The 21,122-nt window shown below is 36.6% G+C and overlaps 1 protein-coding gene and 1 non-coding gene across 10 annotated transcripts in view; one reads left to right on the plus strand and one right to left on the minus strand.

Annotated features, from left to right (window-relative positions):
• Positions 1–21,122, minus strand: part of LOC126759481 (dystrophin, isoforms A/C/F/G/H) — a 558,659-nt gene that overhangs the window by 140,862 nt on the left and 396,675 nt on the right. The gene's annotated exons all lie outside the window — the stretch shown is intronic.
• Positions 6,278–6,350, plus strand: Trnaa-agc (transfer RNA alanine (anticodon AGC)). The gene has a single exon. It is a non-coding gene; the product is annotated as a tRNA-Ala (tRNA).

A 21,122-nucleotide genomic window follows, 5' to 3' on the forward strand; every position in this document is an offset into this window, starting at 1 on the left:
ATAAAATGTATACTAAATATAGTAAATTTTATAAGCGTCCATAAATACTTCTGCTTCCTGTATTATTCACATTCTGTGCCATTCCAGCCATTAAATATGCAACAAATACAACAACAACAACTAAAGAATGTTGAGAGGCTTCAACACAACCCCGTCTAATTTGAATTTTATGCTAACAAAAAAGAAAGAAAGAAAGCAGAATTACAATAAAAAATAGAGAAATTAGTATCTGCAACATTCACTGCTATTTGTATTGGTTGCTATTTGCAATATTTGCATGCCAACAGCAATGTTGCAACATTTATGGTAAGCAACACCTACTCTCGCTGCAGCCAACACTCGAACCATAAATTTTCAGCATATTTAACATGCGCATAAAACTGCCATGAAGATGAAGACAATAACAACTAAAGCAACAACAACAACAATAACAATAAAGCGCTATAAGTGTATTGGCAGCGAATAGACTGAGAGCTAGACAGCCAACGATAGTGTTGCAAGTAGTGTAATATTTGGGATACTTTAAGTGCGCGCAACCGAAGTGCAGGCGTTGCCAGAACGCCACCCATTGAGCCAGCAGCGCAACTCGCGCCAGATACCGAACGGATAAGGATAGCTTATCGAAGCTAGAGGAAACGAAGTAAATGTGTGTGGCTGTTGGCAAATGGGATGATGGCAAGTGGAACTAATCGAAAGAAAAGAGAGGGATTGGGAAGAGTTAAGGAATTCTCTACAAGCAGGAAATGTTTGTATGAAAACATTATTACGTATACCATAAATATTATATATGAACATTTTAAATAGCAACCGAACTTTTATTAAATACTATAAAATCCTCTGGGAATTTCGCTTTTTGGGAGAAGCTTTTGATATTTACGCAGAGAAATGATGTTACTCGCCTGATGCAGAATTCGAAGCACTTAAAATGAGTTATGGTTGTGCCAATTTTGTCTGTTGTTGAGCAACGAACTAAAACTGTCTTAAGCGGCACATAAAGTTTGCTCTAGAGACGGAATTAGAAAGGCGGAAGCTTGTCTCGAGTACCGAAATGATTTTAGTTTTTTGTTCATTTGTATGCTAGGTTACGTTATGTTATTTTAGGTTAGAAGGCTGATCAAAGATCGCACGTGGATTCCTATATGTAGTCCCCTGTGAAGCCATGGAAACGAATAACTCCTGTGTTCGAACTTATGAATTCCCTAAACGCTTAGTAGCCAATACAAATTTGCACAGGCGTTTAATTTCCATTCCCGCCATATCGGTGGGATGTCTGCGCTCCCAAGTGTTTTAGTCTTGGCCTCCCAAACGCGGGACCTTGAAGAAGGAAGTGTTTAGTTGTTTCCACCTCATCTTCTTCTATGCAGCTTCTGCAGATGGCATCTAGTAAGATTCCCAACCTTATAGCATAGACGGCAGTAGGGCAGTGGCCTGTTAAAAGTCTAGGCTAAACTAGGGAAAGGCAAGCATTACTGAGGACAGAAAGATCACTAGATCTCTTGCGATAGATCTTGAGCCAAACCAGACCAGACAAAAGAAGACCAGATATCTAGTAGTAAAACACAAAAGAATACGGGAGCACCGAACGCTCCCATTCTACCGATAGCTGTTTTTGGGTACCTTTCCGAGCTAAGTCATCAGGTTTGCAATTTTCTGTGGCCTGGCATCCATACCAGTCTCATCACAGGGACACTCGATGCTATTGATAGCGAGGTTAGGCCCACTTCGACCAACTCTGAACGCACTGTTAATGAGTTCAAAGCTAGTATCGCCACTCTACTAATTGAGTGAATGGTGACTTCTCTGTAGGAGGCTGCACTCCTGAGCAGTAGATCTGTTGCTACCTTAATGGCTGCAATCTCGGCTTGGAAGACACCGCAATAGTCAGGAAGTCTGAAGGTGGAATTAATAAAAAATTCCTAACAGTATACACTTCCAACAATCTTCCCCTCAAGCTTTGACCCATCCGTAAAGAAGCCCACTGTCCCTCTTCTCCAACGAGTTCTTCCCACCCATAGTTCGCTCGTCCGTATATGCCAGAGTTCGGTTTGGCGACTCCATGATCCAAGTGATCCGGTATGAAGTCAAAGTGTATGAGGATATCCGAGTGTTCAGAAACGTGTTCTTTTAAGAACACAGATTCTCTGATTCTGATGGCAACTGTCGCAGCCATACACCTTTCGCCTATGTCTAGATGCAGTATGTGCAATATGGCGTTAAGTGCCAAGATTGGAGTGAAAATTAGTGCACCACACACGGTGATGAACGCCGTTGAACGCTTTCGAGTTTCTTTGCAAGTGTGGTCTTTTCTAGAGCTCTCCACCACATAAAGACTCCATAGAACGTAATGAGCTTGAGTATCGTAGACCTCGAGGACCATTTGTATGTCAAAGTATCAAATTTATCTTTAAACAAGAAAAACGTTCACTTAGCCTTCATCAAAGCTATAATACCCACCACTGGCGTATTTATTGTACCATAAAATGGTATAAAACAATTTTTGGCCTGACTTTGATCGGCCAGATTGAATGGGTGATATATGTATGCTGTAGTGGTTCGATCTGAACAGTATTTTTGGATATGGTACCATTGGCTTGGATAAAGCAGAATTTCGTGAAGATATCTCGAAAATACGATAAGTTTTCCATACAAGAACTTTACAGGATCTTCGAAGTTCTCTTTTATATAAATTAATGTACCTTGTTTAGGTTATAATTATATCAAATTGCTACTGAGTATTCTATAAATCATCTCTGATATATGCACTTATATGCTTTCACCTGTGCAGGCTTTTCTTATGTACTTTCTTACACATATTTATTAAATTTACTGCTGTTCAACAAGTGAAAATGTCATATCCCACAATCTATTTTAGTATTCTCAGTGAGTTGCTGTGGCTATTTTTAGTTTGCTGCAGCAGTGTGGGCCACTTTGTGGTGAATTATGTTAACGCCGCCGCGAAGTATGTGCAACATTGGCAGCCAGCGCACGAACTGACAAAAAACATCGTACATAAGCTCAAATATACGAAAGTGGGTACAGTGAGGAGAAGTAAAAATGCATACGCACTTAATATAAGATGAAATGTCATATCTTCGGTTAAATTATATGTACTTTGAGGTCCAAAAATATTATTCAATTGGTAGAATTACTAAAAATCTAAATCGTAAGCTGGAATAGTAAATACTTGTACCTGGAGTCTAAATCGTAACAACTTCTTTATAGCATGTCTTTGAATAAAACGATGCCTCAGTTATTACTTACAGCAATATTTTACCAATTAAAGAACAGTTTCATAAACAAAATTGATTTTATTTTTAATTGCCATTTATAACAATTACTTTTTTCCAGTTTTCCATCATTTTATTTTTTTAATAATGAAATTTTCTTTAAATAAAATTAAATGGGTCTAATAAAAATAGTCGAAATTTAGTCTCACTGCATTTTTACAACTCAACACTGTACTTATGCTCGTTATACACCCACGCACACACGAGCGGCCAGCGGGCACATGCATCAGTTGGCCGAGTCGCCAGCTTTGACAGCCAAAGTCCACATTGTGTTTGTGGTTTTCGCTTTTCGTTGAAGCGGCAAACCGATTATGTGTCCAATGCTTTTTGGCAGCGTTTCAGCGCCGCACTTTTTCGGCCAAAAACAAAGCAAACGGTTTTTTTATTATTTTTTTCTGCATTTATTTACAGCAATGCAACTTTTCGGTGTGGAAATTGTGTTTACAGCCAAATATTGTTTTTTTGTTGCCTCGCTGAGCTCGTGCCAACGCTATTAGCCTGTGATATCAGCGAGGGCATCGTTGTTGTTGCGGTTCAAAGTGATTTATGTGCCTACGAATAACTGTGGGGTTGAATTGCCGTAAATTGCTTAGAGCCCTCTTGGCGGCCAAATGCTACATGTGGATTTAAGTAAGAGGGGGCAGACGCCTAATAGCAGATATTATCATATGTTGCTATTAACCGGGTCAACTTGTTAAGTGATTTCAAGAAGCAAGAATGCAGGTTTGTAAAAAGAAAATATTAAAGAATTTTATGAGCATACCATATTATTGGTTGTCAAAAAAGTCTTGCGGTATTTTTGTTGAATTTTTTTTTTTATTGAAATTGAAATGAATTTTTGATGACTCATGCTCAGCTCTTGACCGATGCTACGACTGCTACTATGCCGGTCTCTTTCGACCAATTCAGCGATTTTATCGCAATTTTCGACGACAGGCCTTCCGGAGCGTGGCGCATCTTCGACCACCTCTACACCAGAACGAAAACGTTGAAACCATCGTTGTGCGGTGGAAATGGAAACTGCATCGGGTCCATAAACTGCACAAATTTTATTGGCGGCTTGAGATGCATTTTTGCCTTTATCGTGGTAGTACTGTAAAATATGCCGTATTTTCTCTTTATTTTGCTCCATGTTTGCGACGCTATAACTCACGATCACAATCAAAAACACGTGTTAGCGCGTGAAATAAGCTTTCCAAAAAGGAATAGTATGACCCGATGCGACGAATAAAACTAGAACTACGCGCTTTCAGCGCCAACTACCGAAAATACCGCAAGACTTTTTTGACAACCTTATATTATTTTGAGAAGCAATGCAATTTTTTGATTGAAGTTTTTTAAAACTATTACTTATAATTTTTTTTTAATTTTAGAACTGTTACAAGTAAGTACCTTAGAGATTTTTTCGGTTAAACAAATTTTACTTTACTAATTTTTATCTTTCGACGGTAGTTAAAATAACTAATAGCTGAAAGTATTAATTGCTTGTTAATTAGTATAAGCTTTTCCGAAAATATTTTCATGAAAAATTTTGGTTCGAAATAATTGAGTATACTGAGGAAATTAAGATGATATTAAATCCGACATTTTGCAATTCATTAATTTTTTTAAGTGTAAAATATTGGAAAAATATAAAGTTATAAAGAAATTTTTGTCAAAATGCAGATTTCTAATTTTTGTCTTCTATTTTTGGGGGTAGAAAGACTCTTGGGCTAAATATTACCAAAGCAGAAAATTTTCGATGTATTAGTTATAAATATAACCAACTCTATGAGAATTCCGACACTTCTATCGAAGAATTCTTCTAATTCTTTTTAATGTTCTGTTCGATTTGAAACAAAATTTTACGAATTTTTTTTGGAAATTATGAATTGGAATCCGCACTGACAATGAATTGGAAGAGGAAGACCTCCACTCCGTTGGAAGGACCAAGTGGAGAAGGACCTGGCTTCGCTTGGAATATCCAATTGGCGCCACGTAGCGAAAAGAAGAGACGACTGGCGCGCTGTTGTTAAATCGGCTATAATCGCGTAAGCGGTGTCTACGCCAATTAAGAAGAAGAAGAAGACGCCATAAATAATTTAAGGATGCTTTCTTTTAATAATACTTTTCTTCTTCTCTTTTAGTAATACTGTTTCAAAAGTTCATATTTCGACCAAATATTATGTTATGAACAAGCACTGTGTATACTACTCATACATACATATATGCATATACAGATATGATAGCTACTTTAGATAATAAAGAACTATCTACCATGAAAATTACTTGCTTGTCTGCTTTCTAATAGTTTTCACCACAATTACAAATACAAATCTCACCTCAAAACATCACAATTGATTTAGTCACTTACTGGTTTCGCTCCAGACTATTATCAGCCCAGACACAAACCCAAAATCAGTTTTTGCTATCTCTTATACTCGCTAGCCACAAATAATAAAAAAAGAGCCCGCCGCACATGTTGAGCAACATTTCTATCAACAAATTGGACACAGTGGGTGAATGCATAGAAAACGCAACAAAATAACATTAGTAAATACAGCAAAAAATGTATGGTATTGTTGAAAAGAAGATAAATATACATATTATAAACAATATATGTGACCTGTTCTACGAAAAGGGAGCTAACGTGCGAAACAAGTTATGACTTTTTGGATTCTATCACGTGAAAAAGCATCTCATCTTCCATCCGAATCAACTAAAAAGTGAAAATTGATTTTTTGACACCTAAGCCCCCTTTCCGTAGACCAGGTCACATATATATCCATAACTGTATATGTTTATATATACATATATGTGTGTAAGCTGGTTCATGCTTACCGCTTATTTGGCAGACGAAAACTTGCCGATTGCATTGCTTGCATTTTAATTAAGCGCACAATAACAATGCACATAAGTAACGGTATATGACTTGGTATTTGCGGTAGTTTTGAGGATTTGGTTCATTTGTTTACGAAAATACCGTTAAAACAGTTTGTTGAAATCATAACGGGGATGTAGCTCAGATGGTAGAGCGCTCGCTTAGCATGTGAGAGGTACGGGGATCGATGCCCCGCATCTCCAAACATACTTTTTGTTTATAAACTCTAACGGAATATTAATTACATAATTTTATATATATTTAATGAGCAAGCGTTTTTAAAATCATATTTCGAAAAGTAAAACTGTCAAAGATTTATTAATACAACTTGACTACCTTTTCGCACGAAGTTTTCGAATTAATCGCAAATTTTATCAACTCAATACGATTCCGTAGAAAATTCTGAATAAATTTTGAAACGTAAAAAAAAAATTATGAAAAAAATGTAAGAAATATAATATTTTGAAACCACTTTGTTTTTGATAAGAATTGTATGGTTTTTGCAAAAGCGTGAACCGTCTTCGCAGTCATACTTTCGATGAATCGGTGATATAACCTGAATGTGTATTAACCGATACAACAAATTTGTGGCAGGCTCAAACCGCCGAAGTTGCCAGTTATCTAAGTAATCATCTATTTGGCTGTATATAATATAAAAAGTCATTTAGTGAAGCCGTTAATGTCGTTAAAGAAAAAGCTGATTGATGGAAAGTGAGCACTTGAGATTCACGAAACGAAAAAGCAAAATCTCTGATAATGGGACTGTTCTAAATTTACAATACAACTGCGAGCATTACTGACGTAGAGTGGCTAGAAGTCGGAGTCCATACTTCTCAGTAGCCGCTGTAATTTTTTACTTCAATAAAGAGCGGTATAAAAAAGTTTATGAATTGATTTGAGAAATTTAGTTTAGGGTAAAGCTACTTATAATGTTTTTGCTGATCCTTCTTAAAATCAAGCGATCAATATTGAAAGTATCGGCAAATAATCGATATCGCAACATATTGGTCTTTAGTACAGTGTTTTTGCAATATCGCTTTGGTGACCCGTTTTCTTATTAAATATGATCAACTAAGGTGATACCGTAAGGAGAGTCCTGCCCGTTTTGGAACCAACGGTAACCTAGATAGAAATTTTATCCCGTTTTTCTTACTTACTGCGGTCAACAAATGTAGGCACCAACATGTTGCAAGACATCTTCGATTCTTATTGAAGAATAATATTTATGTAAAATGTAAATCGAGCTTGAGCCTTCCACAGTTTCTACAGCATAAACTTTATTGAGCGGCTAAGCTAAGTATAGGGTTTTCAACAAACCAATTTTCTTACGAAAAGTACATTTCAGGGTCTCAGAGGAAACGCGCTGAATATTAAAGAAATGTAGTTTGCCAGCTTCAAGCTTTTTTATTATAAAGACTTGTCTGAACTAAGATCGCGGCTTTACCTTGTTTCATATAGAACGAGTTTTTGGAATTATCTCCGCTGGGCCAGTAGCCGGTATTTTGTTGTAATATTTACTGTTTGTTTGCTTAAAAAATATAAAAACTATTTTTATTATAATATTATTGTACCAAATTCCTATACACATTTTTCATTATACAAATATAAAAACATATTTAAATAAAAATAAATTTTGCTTTTGCTATCGCATTAATTACTGCCTTTTAAACTGTTTTCGGAAAAGTATTTAAATAGAATTTTATAGGCAAGCAACATTTGCAAGGAATGATAGTTGAAAAACAACGAGAAATGCAGTTGCGATGAGCTTGTGATGCAAATTAAGAGTATAAAAGAATAGCGGAATGCATGAAATTGAACAACAAAGCAGATGTGATAACTTATTCGCAGAAAAATGTCACCCACTAATTTGGCCTGTGAATCGGTGTTTTGTTTTATAAGTGAGAGCAACACAGAGCAATTAAGAATATATCAAAGCAAAAAGTGCAAAGCTCAGCCAAATGATCCCTATTTGTGCCCCATAAATAGCCAAACAATCGCTCGTAAGCTCAATTATGCAGCCATACCACTTTGGCTGGTCAGCAACGGCTTTGTCAACTTCAATGGCAACGCATTCCGGCAATTATTAAATGGACAAATAAGTTTGGTTAAAAACGACCAACTGCAAATACTGTAAATCAATAACAAATATGATTTATGAACTTTTATTATTGGTCACTTTGTCAACAGCAGTTGCAAAAGCTGAAAGTGCACCTACGGCAGGCAAATAACAAAGGTTGCGTATACGCCAGGGCGTACATTGTATTCGACACGGCTGGTTAAGCGACTGCAGGAGAGTAAAGGCATATGTCAGCATTTGTGTATATGCATGGGAACGCATGTGAAAGAGTGAATGAAAAAACAACAACAACAACAACAAAAACAATACAATTGTATTGAATGCTGCACAGAAATAATTTGTATTTGTCGCTTGGGAAATCAGATGATTGCCATCAGCACAAGTACATACGCATGCACACACATACATTTGCAGTTGAAAGTAAATACGGTGATAAAGCAACAAATAAACTGCATCCACTGACCAATAATGCGGCGAGACCGGCGGCTAGCCGACTCCGCTGACGGCGGGGGCAGACACAAGCGGCTAACTGGCTGCAAATTGTTGTGGCAAGGACGGCTTGTGTGCTGCTGGAAAGGCAGTAAAGCACTTTACGCCTTCGCTTGGAATAAAATTATAAAACAAAAATGTTGTCGTGGCTATTACTGGTAGCGGCAAGCAAGCAAGCGTTCGTGCAACAGCAGTGGCTGCAGCAGCTGTGCCACCATTCATAGCTGTCGTTTGTGTGGCTGCCTGCAAAATGGCTAATGTTGCTGTGCATTTGCTATGTATAACACAATTGCCACCGTTGTTGTTGTTGCTGTTGCATGCGTGGCGCCGAGTTGTCAACACAGCAGCCATTGTTTTCGTTGACCATTTAAACGCAACCACAGATGTCACCGCAATTTGTGCAACTCACAGCAAACATTTGCGAAGATCGGTGGCAGCAGCGCGGGCTGTTGCAAGGGCTTACAGGCGCAACAATAAAAATTTCTTCATTGCGTTTCTGGCAAAATTTTACGCTTTTATTTGTTGTTTGCCTGCCTTTTATTGTTCTTTTCGCAAATTGTAAACAAATATTTGCGTGTGGCAACAATGATATCAGCAAATATGTTGCCACATATTGGCAGCAAATATTGCGCAATGCACGAGTGTTGCATGCAACGCTGCCAAAAGCGTACAAACAACCAACACAAAAACTCTTTCGACACAATGCTGCTGCAACATGCCACAATGCCGTGCAGAGGAGCAGCGTTCGGTTTGCACAGTTGCAACAAAGCATTATTTAGAGGATTTTCATTGCTTAGACCGATTGTTGGTGCTGCGAATATTTATTGTTGGCGATATGCGGTTTGCTTACGTGACAGTTGTAGTTGTTGTTGTTGTTGTTATTGTTTTTATGTGATTTCTGTGTACCTTTTAGATTTCGTAATTCATTTGTTGGCGTTGACAACGCGACATTTAATTAAAATCACAAGACGTGCCCCCGTCTCCCACCGTCAAGCTCTACAGCGCATTGGCCTCCTTTCTAAATCTCTTACCGCGCACTCTTTGTGCTTTTTCTAAGGATAAGGAAGAGAATTTCTGCAAAGTTAAATAAATTGAAGCGGAAGAGGAATAATTTTCGAATAAATTTTTGCTCCTTTGACTGTTGAACCAAGTAATTTGTGCAATATATTCTGTTTCTGCAACAACAACAACAATTAACAGCAACAAGAAGTAAGAATACATGTAAGGCTAGTTCGCTAGATGTTTGAAAAATATACTAGCTCAAAATAGATCTCTTCTTTTAGCACATTTTATCAGAATATACATAAAAAAGCTTCTACAACAACGTCCCGCTATTCTATTTGCATTTAGTCTGACCCTAATACATTTTTTAATGAGAAATCTACGAACTGAAATACGGGTATCTTCGTGAGAAGAAGTGGATTGAAAGTGAATTTCATGGTGGTCTTGAGTGTAGTCTTCGGGTGAAACTCTGCTGAGCACCTATCTCAGTTGTTTCTGATGTCGTTGATAATTCTAAGAGTAATGCATACACCTGTTATGACAATACTTCGTTTAACACAGTCGAATCACAGAGGCTTAGCTCCTAGTTTAATGGTTGTAATGTGTTTTTTCACCGGATTTACTTGCACGATGGCCTAACTGCTTCTTCCTACCATTGCGAGGAAATCCAGAAGTGTGTACTCTGCAGTTTCGGCGCTTAGCTCACAGAATCTCATATATGTTGATTTTAGGTTAGGATTGGGTATTCTTACATCATTCTCTTATACAAAAAAAAAACGTTTTTTTAAAAACACCGGTTAACTAACCGATTATATTTATATTTTTACAAGAAAAGCTAATCAAATCATATAAAACTAACTTCGTGCTATTTATATAAAGCCTTTTGTAAGAGAGTGAAGAAGAAGTAAGAAGAAAGAGTTAAACAAAATGGGGGCGCTCAAAGCTCATGGCATGCACATCGGTCTATGCTAGTGAGTAAGAGGGCTCAGAAATTGCTTGTTGACAATGGAAGGCATTTGCTACGGCAAACTAATACAACTAACGGTAATTATGTAACAAAGAATGAAATGCGCGTTATTGTGGAAAGTTATGCCGCCAACACAAAGAATGCACTAACACGGTTGCAACAATGAACGTCTCGAGAGCCACATAAAAAATGCAGGTAAATGCCACAAAGGAAGTGCAAGGCGTTGCGAGGGGCAAAGCAAATAGATTTGAAATATAAAATAACAAACACATTGCCTTTGGGCAAAATGGCGCACACAAGAAAGGAAATATAAATACAACAAATAAAATGAAGAAAATAGCGAATAAAATGAAACGGAAAATAAGTGGCAAAGAGAACCAAGCGAGTGCGAAACTGGGTGCACGCAGAATGCAGAATGCATGCTCGATGAAGTTTTGCGGGTATAAAAAATGAAAAAAAAAAAATGAAAGAAAACTACAAAAAAATCACAGAGCATAACGGTTAATAGCATTGTGCGCACTGATAAGTGCTTGCTATTTTCTGCTTTTCTATTTTATTTTATTTCCTATAATCCACAAAAGGCCTATTCATCTTGCCGCGCAACGAGCAGCAACAAAATGTTGCACACTTAATGCGCGATTGCCTGCCAATAAAACGCCTTTGTGTGGTCTTTTGTGCAACCCACAAACAACAAATGTGCTTTACTTGTGCATTAAGTTGGCTAGATTTGCAATGCAGGTCAGAGGTTAAGTGGCTAACAGCGCAACTCTATATCGCGGTGGCCGTTTCGGCTTTAATGCGTTTGCAGCAAGCATACTTTGCGGCGCATAAAGCAAATCGGCATTGTTGCCACACATTTGGAATGCGCCATTGATATTTTGTATTTGTTTTTGTGCCGAAATTGTTTTTTTTTTTTTTTTTTTTTTTTGGAGGAGATCACACAAAGTTTACTGTTATAGCAAAAACTCGACGGTAAGAATTATAGTTGGTCTTATAGAGAAAATGTTTAATATACTAGCTGTGGTGGTACTAGGTTGTAATGCTTTGTAGGTTAGGATGCGTAGTAAAAATATTTATTTAATTATTTGTATAATATTTTTGGTCAAGATATTGCGAAAATTTGGTATTTTAAGAGACATTCTACAGATTTATTTGAAGCAACATGGGCTTCAAAACTTTTGGCAGCCATTTATAGCTTCTTCTTTCATTTATAAATAGTATTTATGTAATAGCTTTTGATACTTTAGGAAATAGATTAGTAAATTCTAAAGCCTTGACCTTGTTGACATAACAGCTAAACTTGCCTTAACATAAATATATTTTGAGTTCTAGCTGTATAATCTATACTTCACTGTAATATTCATACATTCATGTATACACAAACACACACACGCACAAAACATTCACTTATTCATTCATTTCACATAAATTCCAATTAAAGTTATATAAATAATTGCTTTCCTGTTCTTCAACTCTTTCTCTTCCTTCCTCTCTGTGTCAATAAAAGCTTTAAGTCATTGAATGAACCATCACATACTTAAGTCAGTTTAGAAGTTAAGCAGTAAACAAACAATTTTGAAGATTAATAAATACATTGCTGTAAAATTATATAAATACTTTAGCCAAATTACTTCAATTTCTTCAAAACTTGTTAAGTAATTAGCTTTCACGAAAGTTATGTAAATGCAACTCACTTTAGTCTTCCTTGTTGTAGTGGTAATTGAATACGAAATAGCACTTACCTAAAAAGAAGAAGAAGAACAAATATTCAGAATTAAATTCAAAGTATACTACTAGATATTACATAATATAATTCTTAAGCATTTTATCATTTGGCAAGTGACTCAAGTAGCACTTTCTTCTGCAAAACATCAATGCATGGTTTGATAGTAATTTTAGTGGCAAGCAATGATCCATTGTCGTTGCTAATAGTTATTAAAGCTTTACTGCTTAAATAGCAAATATTATTAAAATTGTGTGCATACTACAATGAGCAAGAAATAGTAAGACTTTGTTCAAAATTTTAAAATTATTAACTTATTCTTCAAAATTTATATCGTCTCCCTTAAAGTAATCCTCCTAGGTCTCAGTACACTTACATGTTAGCGATTCACGCTTAATATCTTTAATTGACTCAAAACGGTTTCCCGGAGTAGTCGTTTGAGTTTGCTGAATAACCAGAAGTCATACGCAACCTAATCAGGCGAATACGGTGGTTGCACAACGATATTTGTTGAAAATTTGGCGAAAAAATTACGAACAATCAATGCAGTGCGACTGTGCATTATCGTGGTGCAAAAACCAAAAGTTGTTGGCCCATAATTCCGTTCTCTTTTTACGAATAGCTTCACGCAAACGACACATAGCGCTCAAGTAGTATTCCTTCTTGACAGTTTGGCCCGGCGGAAGGAATTCATAATGCACCACACCACGATAATCAAAGAAAACTGTGAGCTTAACTTTGACGTTTGACCTGCTTTTACGTGTTTTTTTCGGCCAATTGATCGTATGTTTCCGGATCGCAATTGAACCAAGTCCCATCGACAGTAATAATACGTTTCATGGCATCTTGGTAGTCGGAAAGCATTGTTTCACAGAAGTTAACGAGACGCTGTTTTTCAACAAAAAAATTAGTGATTTTCGATAGTCCAATGATGCCAGTAAGATCTCTGACTGTTAATCGTCAATTATCAAAGACAAAATCTATTATTTTGTTGGCATGTTGATCAGTTGCTGTTGATGGGTGTCCTGGACGTGGTTCGTCGTTAATGCGTTCTCGACCTTCTTTCAATAATTTGTACCAATCAAAAACCCTTGCTCGCGACAAACAATTATCACCGAAGACCTTTTCCAACATTCTGAAAGTTTCGGGAGCCGAAATTTGATTCCGCTCACAAAATTTAATGTAACTGCTTTGTTCAATAATTTTACTCATCACCCAAATGCACTTTATGTACTTCAAAAAAGATAAGCGTAGACTAAACACTAATGATTATTTTGATGTGACATTTCATATATATATCACTGAGAGTCATACCAAACTAGAAAAAAAATATTTCGACGAATGGGTTTCCTAAGCGAAATTTAAATTAGAAAGTCTTAGTATTTTTAGTTCATAGAAGTTACGGGTGATACAAGTAGAGGTACTTTTTCCAGAAACCTTTTTTTGACAGATCACGCGTTAGTCTGTCAAGCTCTCATCCTATTTTTGTTTAGCATTGTTTGGCATTACATCATGGAGAGAATTACAAGGAACAAGGTTTTTAAATCGTTCAAGTTTATTACCAAAATTCACATTTTGTAAAGACTATTTTTTGCACGCTTCGCTCAACTTATGGTTAACATAATCGGTCTATTCAACGTGCCATTCGCAACACCATCACTCAACTTGAGAGCAGTCGTTATTAGATAATACATATATGACCGCAGTGCCCGCAGTGAAGAAAATATAGCAGCAGTAGCTGAGAGTATATACGAAGACCGTGGAGAGCCGATACGTCGCCGTTGTCAGCAACTCGGTCTGACTTAAGGACCGACTTGCCGCATTTTACATCGAAATCGTAAATTAAAAGCTGCTCGACCTTCCCAAGCGACATCGCTTCGCATTATGGGCTTCTGAAAATTTCCAAGAAGATCCGAATTCAGGGATGAGGCCCATTTGGGGATGAAGAACAACCTGAAAAGATTATAGAGCTGCTATTTCAAGCAGAAAAAACAACAGTTTGGTGTAGTTTGTGGGACGGTGGGACCATCGACCAATATTTCTTCAAAAATGATGCCGGTGAGAACGTAACCGGCAATGGCGACCGTTATCGCGCCATGATAACCGACTATTTATTCATTTTATTTCATGTTTCCTACTGAACACCTGGGTACGGAATACGGGTTTTCGAATACGTTCCTTTCTGCTAAGTTCTAAAATTTATGCAAATCCATGCTACATTTTTAATTGTAGTTTGTCAATTCAGTATACTTAATTACAACTCGTATTATACTTAGTCTTGCTATAAATTCTGTTACAAAATGTATAATGAAGGCAATCAAATTATGAGCTTCTCAGAAAACTTAATAATTGGGTCTCGCGTAGTCCGAACTGGACCAATGTCAATGTCTTATTTTAGATTGTGTCAACTGGTCATCTTCTGACAGAGTGGTCGAAGCAAATGAAGCTCAATATGTGCAAGCGGCTTCTTCAGTGGCACGCGGTTAACGGCCATGAATGTAATCTTTTTAGAAGTGAAACAAATTTCACTGTTGAAGAAGATTTTTATAAGCAAAACGACAAAATCTGCGCAAAAACTTCCAAGCACGCAAGAATTGTTATTCCAAGTGCCATTCAGCTGATGTAATGTACTAGTAAAAAGTGGTTAAAAATGGAGCAGAAGTGCATCAGCAAGATGTTTTTTAGAAGGTGTGGTGATAGAGTTAAGCAACACTCTCTTTGAAAGAAAGTATTGGATCTTCCAAACAGTATTTTGCTCCAGCACACAAGCTTAAAGCTGCCTAACCCTGGCTTAAAGGCAATATTTCTTATTAGCTGCAGATGATTTGTCGTCTGAAAGTCCAAATTTGATCGATTACAGTTTGCGATCCGAATGTTAAATACACAAAAATTTGGAGTCTCAAACAATCTTTGGTTCGAGCTGCCTCGCCGCTATTAATACGGAAGCTGCTATATATATTCTGACCTAGGGCAACACTAAGTGTTGCCAGGTGCAATCTGACATTTCCATTGGAAAGTTTGACATTTTTTAGCATAACATCACTCAGAACGTTTTGTTATTTAATCGTGAATTGTTTTATTTACAGGGAATTAAAAAATTCATCTCGGCCAAAAAATGGAATTAACTCGTGAACATTTTCGTGCGATCATTTTTCACAACTTTCGACGTGGATTATCACGACAAGAGTGCATCGATGAACTAAAATCTTTGTATGGCTATGAAGCACCATCCTATAGCACTGTGAAAAACTGTGTTTATTTGGTTCCGTTGGTACAACGAATTCAATCGTGGCCGACGCTCGCTCAAAGACGAATTCCGTGAAGGTCGTCCAAAAACAGCCGTTGTGCCAGAAAACATCGATGCCGTACGTGAACTGATAATGCAAGACCGTCATGTAACATACCTTCAGATAGAGGCATGCCTATGCATTTCTCCCACCAGCATACATTCGATATTGCATGAACACCTGGCCGTAAAAAAGGTTTGTTCTCGTTGGATCCCGCACAATTTGACAATCGCTCAAAAAAAGGCTCGTGTGGATTGGTGTAAAGAAATGCTGAAAAAAATACGATCGCGGTGCTTCAAAAGACGTTTATAAGATCGTCACAGGTGACGAATCATGGATCTATGCGTATGAGCCCGAAACAAAACAGCAATCGACCGTGTTGGTCTTCCAAGACGAGCCAAATCCAACGAAAGTTGTTCGTGGAAGAAGCACTTCGAAGCAAATGGTCGCCTGTTTCTTCGGCAAAACTGGTCATGTGGCGACTGTTCCGCTTGAGCAACGTAGGACGGTCAATTCTGAGTGGTACACCACCATTTGTTTGCCTGAAGTCTTCGGAGAAATTCGAAAAACGAACAAGAGAAGACGAATCATTGTGCACCATGACAATGCGAGCTCCCACACATCGGCTCAAACCAGCGCCTTTTTGACCGGCCAAAACCTCGAATTGATGGGTCATTCGCCGTACAGCCCTGACTTGGCACCCAATGACTTCTTTTTATTCCCACACATCAAGAAAATAATGCGTGGTCAACGATTTTCGTCGCCAGAAGATGCTGTTGAAGCACTCAAAAACCATGTTTTGGAGGTGTCTCAATCGGAGTGGAAAAAGTGCTTCGAAAATTGGTTTGAGCGCATGCAAAAGTGTATAAATCTTGATGGAGAATATTTTGAAAAACAATAAAACCATTTTCGTTGATAAATATTCCTATTTTCATTATTAGGCCAGAAATATATATAGCAGCCCTCGTAGCACTGTGGGTGCTGCTATTGATCAATATCTGAACCTTTGAGTGCTTGGGTGAAAACAAAGGGTAACCATTTCGAATAAACTTTTGTACCTCGTTCGCTTAATATGTAAGTTATTAAGTAAAATTAACATAATTAAAAAAAAGTGATATTTATTTGTTTTATTTTTATAACGGCCTGAACTTGTAACAGAACTTATGGCAGGACAATTACTTGCATTGGGGGTCTTCTAATACGTATTCAAAAATTGTTAGACGGAAAAGTTTAACTTTCTTATTATCCAACTTCATTTAGTGAGACGTTGTTGAAAGCCTATATTTTATATAAGGCATCCAAAGAGATACTTTTACTTGCATCGTCAATATTAAGCCGAAAGAGCAACCAATCGCTGCTTAAAGGTGCATGAAAATATTACAATACTTAGTTTCGGTTCTCAAAGTTAGTTGCTATGCTTAAATATGTATCAATCTGCAATTTATATATTTTGAGCTGGTAGAAAAGCTTACATGCAAGTCCTTCTCAAGATATTTTTATTATTTTTTTACAATTTTCGGGTATAAATAACCAGATAGGTTTGTTTACGTACAAAAATGGACATCACTCTCTGGAAAATATTCATGACGTCTAAAAGAAATTCGCATATCCTTAGGCCAACAGAATTACAATAATAATCTTGTCTGTTCTAAACAATTTTATTTTCTATTGCGCGCTAAAATGTAGGCTACATTTTCATTAAAGGTTTCGCTTAAGTGTGGAAAATGCCACAATATGGGTGTATTTTTCTACTAAAAGATTAAAATAAGTCTTGAGATATGAGAAAAAATACTAATTATTGAAATAAGAAAATTATTTAACATTTTAAGTAAATTTTAGTTGCTGAAACAGGGTTCACTATATAAAATAATTGTTGAACAGGCCAGTATACCGTATTTTAATAGCTAACTTTCTACAAATCTCTATGAAAATTTGTCTGCCACGAATGTTAAACTTAGTATTGTATACAAAATAAATCAAAAACTTCTCTTTAAACACCGTTATTGTTGCAGAATGTTACCATTTATACAACACTAAAAATAAGTGTACATTTAATACAGTCTAAGCGGCATAAATAGAATTTCTTTGTGAAACTTTTAATTTAATTTGCGCTCTTCATTCCTCTCTTCCTTTGAAATATACACGCACCGACACACACACACACACACATAAAAATAAATTATGTAAAGCCTTCGGGTCCACATTTAATGCCATTACAGCTGCACAGTCAAAGTATTGCACCACTACAGGCACACGCTCAGCATTCACCGTTACTAAGTACATTTTCAGTCTATTTCACTATTTTCTTTGGCAAGAAACACTTTTCATTGGCCTTTTTGAGCTCATAATTCTTGACCTTAACGGCCAGCTTCGCCCTTCAAACATCAATATACAATCGAAATGACCGAAACCGAAAAGCTCAACGTAAATGTGGCGAGCCCAGTGAAAAAGGGGGCACAAAAGGGGGAGGGGGCGTGGCATATCCACTTAGGCATGCTTTGAGTGGCGAAAATGTTCACTGAAGGCCCGAGATTGCTCCAAATCCAATGTACATATGTATGTATATTATATTTCACCGACATGTATTGGTGTGTGTGTGTGTGCGCGTTATGTTCGCTTGTTTGTGTGTTGCATGGAAGGAAATTGCTACTTTGTGGCAGCGCGCGTTCGTTACAAATAAATAGTAGCCGTTGTTGTTGTGCACACAAATAACTGTAAATATATGCACGAATGTGTGTGTGTGTTTCGGCCCTCGGGCAGTCGAAGTGCAGCAATTTCGCCATAAATACATTTTTGGCAAGTGCTTAAGCAGGAGACATTCAATAACAACTAAACCATGGTGAAGTGGGGCGTGGAGCGGGCGAGGTCGTTTCATAATATTTCTTTATTGCATACACACTTATGTATATAAGGTATTTAGGTGTGTGTGTGTGTTTGGCATGTCTGCCGCTCACAGCCATCGAAATGGCTGTCCAGTTATACTTAACCGTCTGCCAATCGCCTATTCAACGGCGGGCTTAGCCGATTGCTTTTGGTTGGCCATAATAAATCGTGTTGGATTTATGCCGGCGCTCAGAGCAGACAGTTAATATGTCGGTAAGTGCGAGTGGTTTTTCCACTAGCTTTCGCTATTTCTATGATGGCGGGGGGAAGTGATTTTTTTACCTTCGGCTGGTGGAAAATATAAGCATAAATAGCATAATATTATGATTTTCTCATCAGAAATATAAAAATGCTACTTTTATATACTATGTAAGTGTGTGTTTATGTAAGCATTAAAGCGAAATAGGGTTACCACAAATTCTGTTATGAAGACTAAAATTTATTAGACGAATAAAAGCGTGAGCGTGAGTGCAAATAAAAGTTAAGCTTTTCTCAGTAAAAACTGAGATCACCAAGATAATAATAAGGAAAATATAATCGGAAAACTGGAAAATACACCGAAGCAACATGTTTTTGACATACTACAAACTTTTTTGTTATTTCACCCCATTACCATTAAAACAGAGTTTTTCAAAGAAGTGGCAGCTCTCCTCGAAAAAAGATATGGCTTTTGAAACCTTTGAGTATGATATTTGCATTTTAGTGATTTTTATATGATTTATTTCCTTAACAAAATTTTATATAAGTGGCAGCCTTGTTTACGTTTATTTTCATATATAAGTCTTAAGCCGCTTAACTTTTTTATATATTTCGTAAAATTTATATTTTTTACTGAACTAATTTGTTTAATATTGTAAAAAGGTGGCAACTCTTGATATTAATATTTGCCACTGTTACTGTTACACTTTTATTTAGATACTTATGTAATTCATGACTTATTAATTTGAATTAAATTTTTAAGCAGGTGGCAACCTTTATTATAAATTTTTACAACTGTTAGCTAATTTGAAGATTTTGCAACATTTATATTTTTTACTGAACTAATTTGTTTAAAATTGTAAAAAGGTGGCAACTTTTTCGGAAAATATTTGTCACTGTTACAGTTACACTTTTATTTAGATACTTATGTAATTTATGACTTATTAATTTGAAATAAATTTTTAAGCAGGTGGCAACCTTCATTATAAATTTTTGTCAACTGTTAGCTAATTTGAAGATTTTGCAACTTTTATATATTTTACTGAATTAATTTGTTTAAGATTGTAAAAAGGTGGCAACTCTTGAATATTATTTGCCACTGTTACTTTTACACTTTTATTTTGTTACTTATATAATTTATGACTTTCTAACTTGAATTAAAATGGTTAAATAGGTGGGAGCCTTTATTAAAAAAATATTTCAACTGTAAGCTTATCTATGCAGTTTACACAGTTTCCTTGACTTATGATTTTTTTATACTCTTGTAATCATTTGCTACAGAGTATTATAGTTTTGTTCATCTAACGGTTGTACGTATCAAGTGAAACTAATCGAGATAGATATAGGGTTACATATATATAAATGATCAGGGTGATGAAAAAAGTTGAAATCCGGTTGACTGTCTGTCTGTCCGTCCGTCCTTGCAAGCTGTAACTTGAGTAAAAATTGAGATATCGTGATGAAACTTGGTATGAGGGTTTCTTGGTACAAAAAAAATCGAGTTCGTAGAAGAAAAAAAAACTTCTTTAACGGTGCTTTACTAAACTATCGCTAGCTTATCGGTATTTAATGACAGGATGACCCGCTGCACTGCATATTAATAACAATTCAAGACATAATAACCCACAGAATAAGTATTTTTATGTCATGCTTACGACGGTTTAGAATTTTCGTTAAAATAAACCGAAACATCTCGGCTTATTTTCTTTTTCTATGTAATTTTCACAGGATCTGGTGCTTTTTCACTAGTTTTTCGACATTCCTTCAAGGTACAGTGGTAAATCGGTGAGAAGCCAATTGTAAATACCAACATAACTTGTTTCAGAAAGGTGCAAAGTATGTCTGCTGGCGTACGGGTTCCAGTTAACGCGGCACTTTTCTACGAGTATTTGATTTTCCACGATTTTGAAATGATTTTCGTTATGAAAGTCTCATTAGTGACCAAAATATTTTACTACACGGTACGACATTGCCACATTTATGGATATTTGCATTGCTCTAATCTTTTCAAGTGTATTTTATGTATGCCGCTGCTCCTCAGTCATTTTGCTGCGCTGCTACTTTCAATTTCTGCTATTTTCGCCCACTTCAAACGCTTTTTCAACAAGTCTTTTATAGTTTATGCTTCGAGTCTTCGAATTCTCTACAAATACGAGAGGGTTATACATTTGCGAACCACTTCACTTGCCACTCCACGGCCAAGGCGCGCATGTGATGGCGATGGCTTAAGGTGAAGTGGGCGAGAACACTCAAAGAAATGCGCACGACAACAGCATTTCGACGATTTGCAACATTTTTATGAAGGCAAATATGAAGTTTCTTCAATTCTTTCGCCATTTCATTGCTTTA

This window comes from Bactrocera neohumeralis, chromosome 2 (assembly GCF_024586455.1).
Source record: "Bactrocera neohumeralis isolate Rockhampton chromosome 2, APGP_CSIRO_Bneo_wtdbg2-racon-allhic-juicebox.fasta_v2, whole genome shotgun sequence".
Taxonomy (NCBI): Eukaryota; Metazoa; Arthropoda; class Insecta; order Diptera; family Tephritidae; genus Bactrocera; species Bactrocera neohumeralis.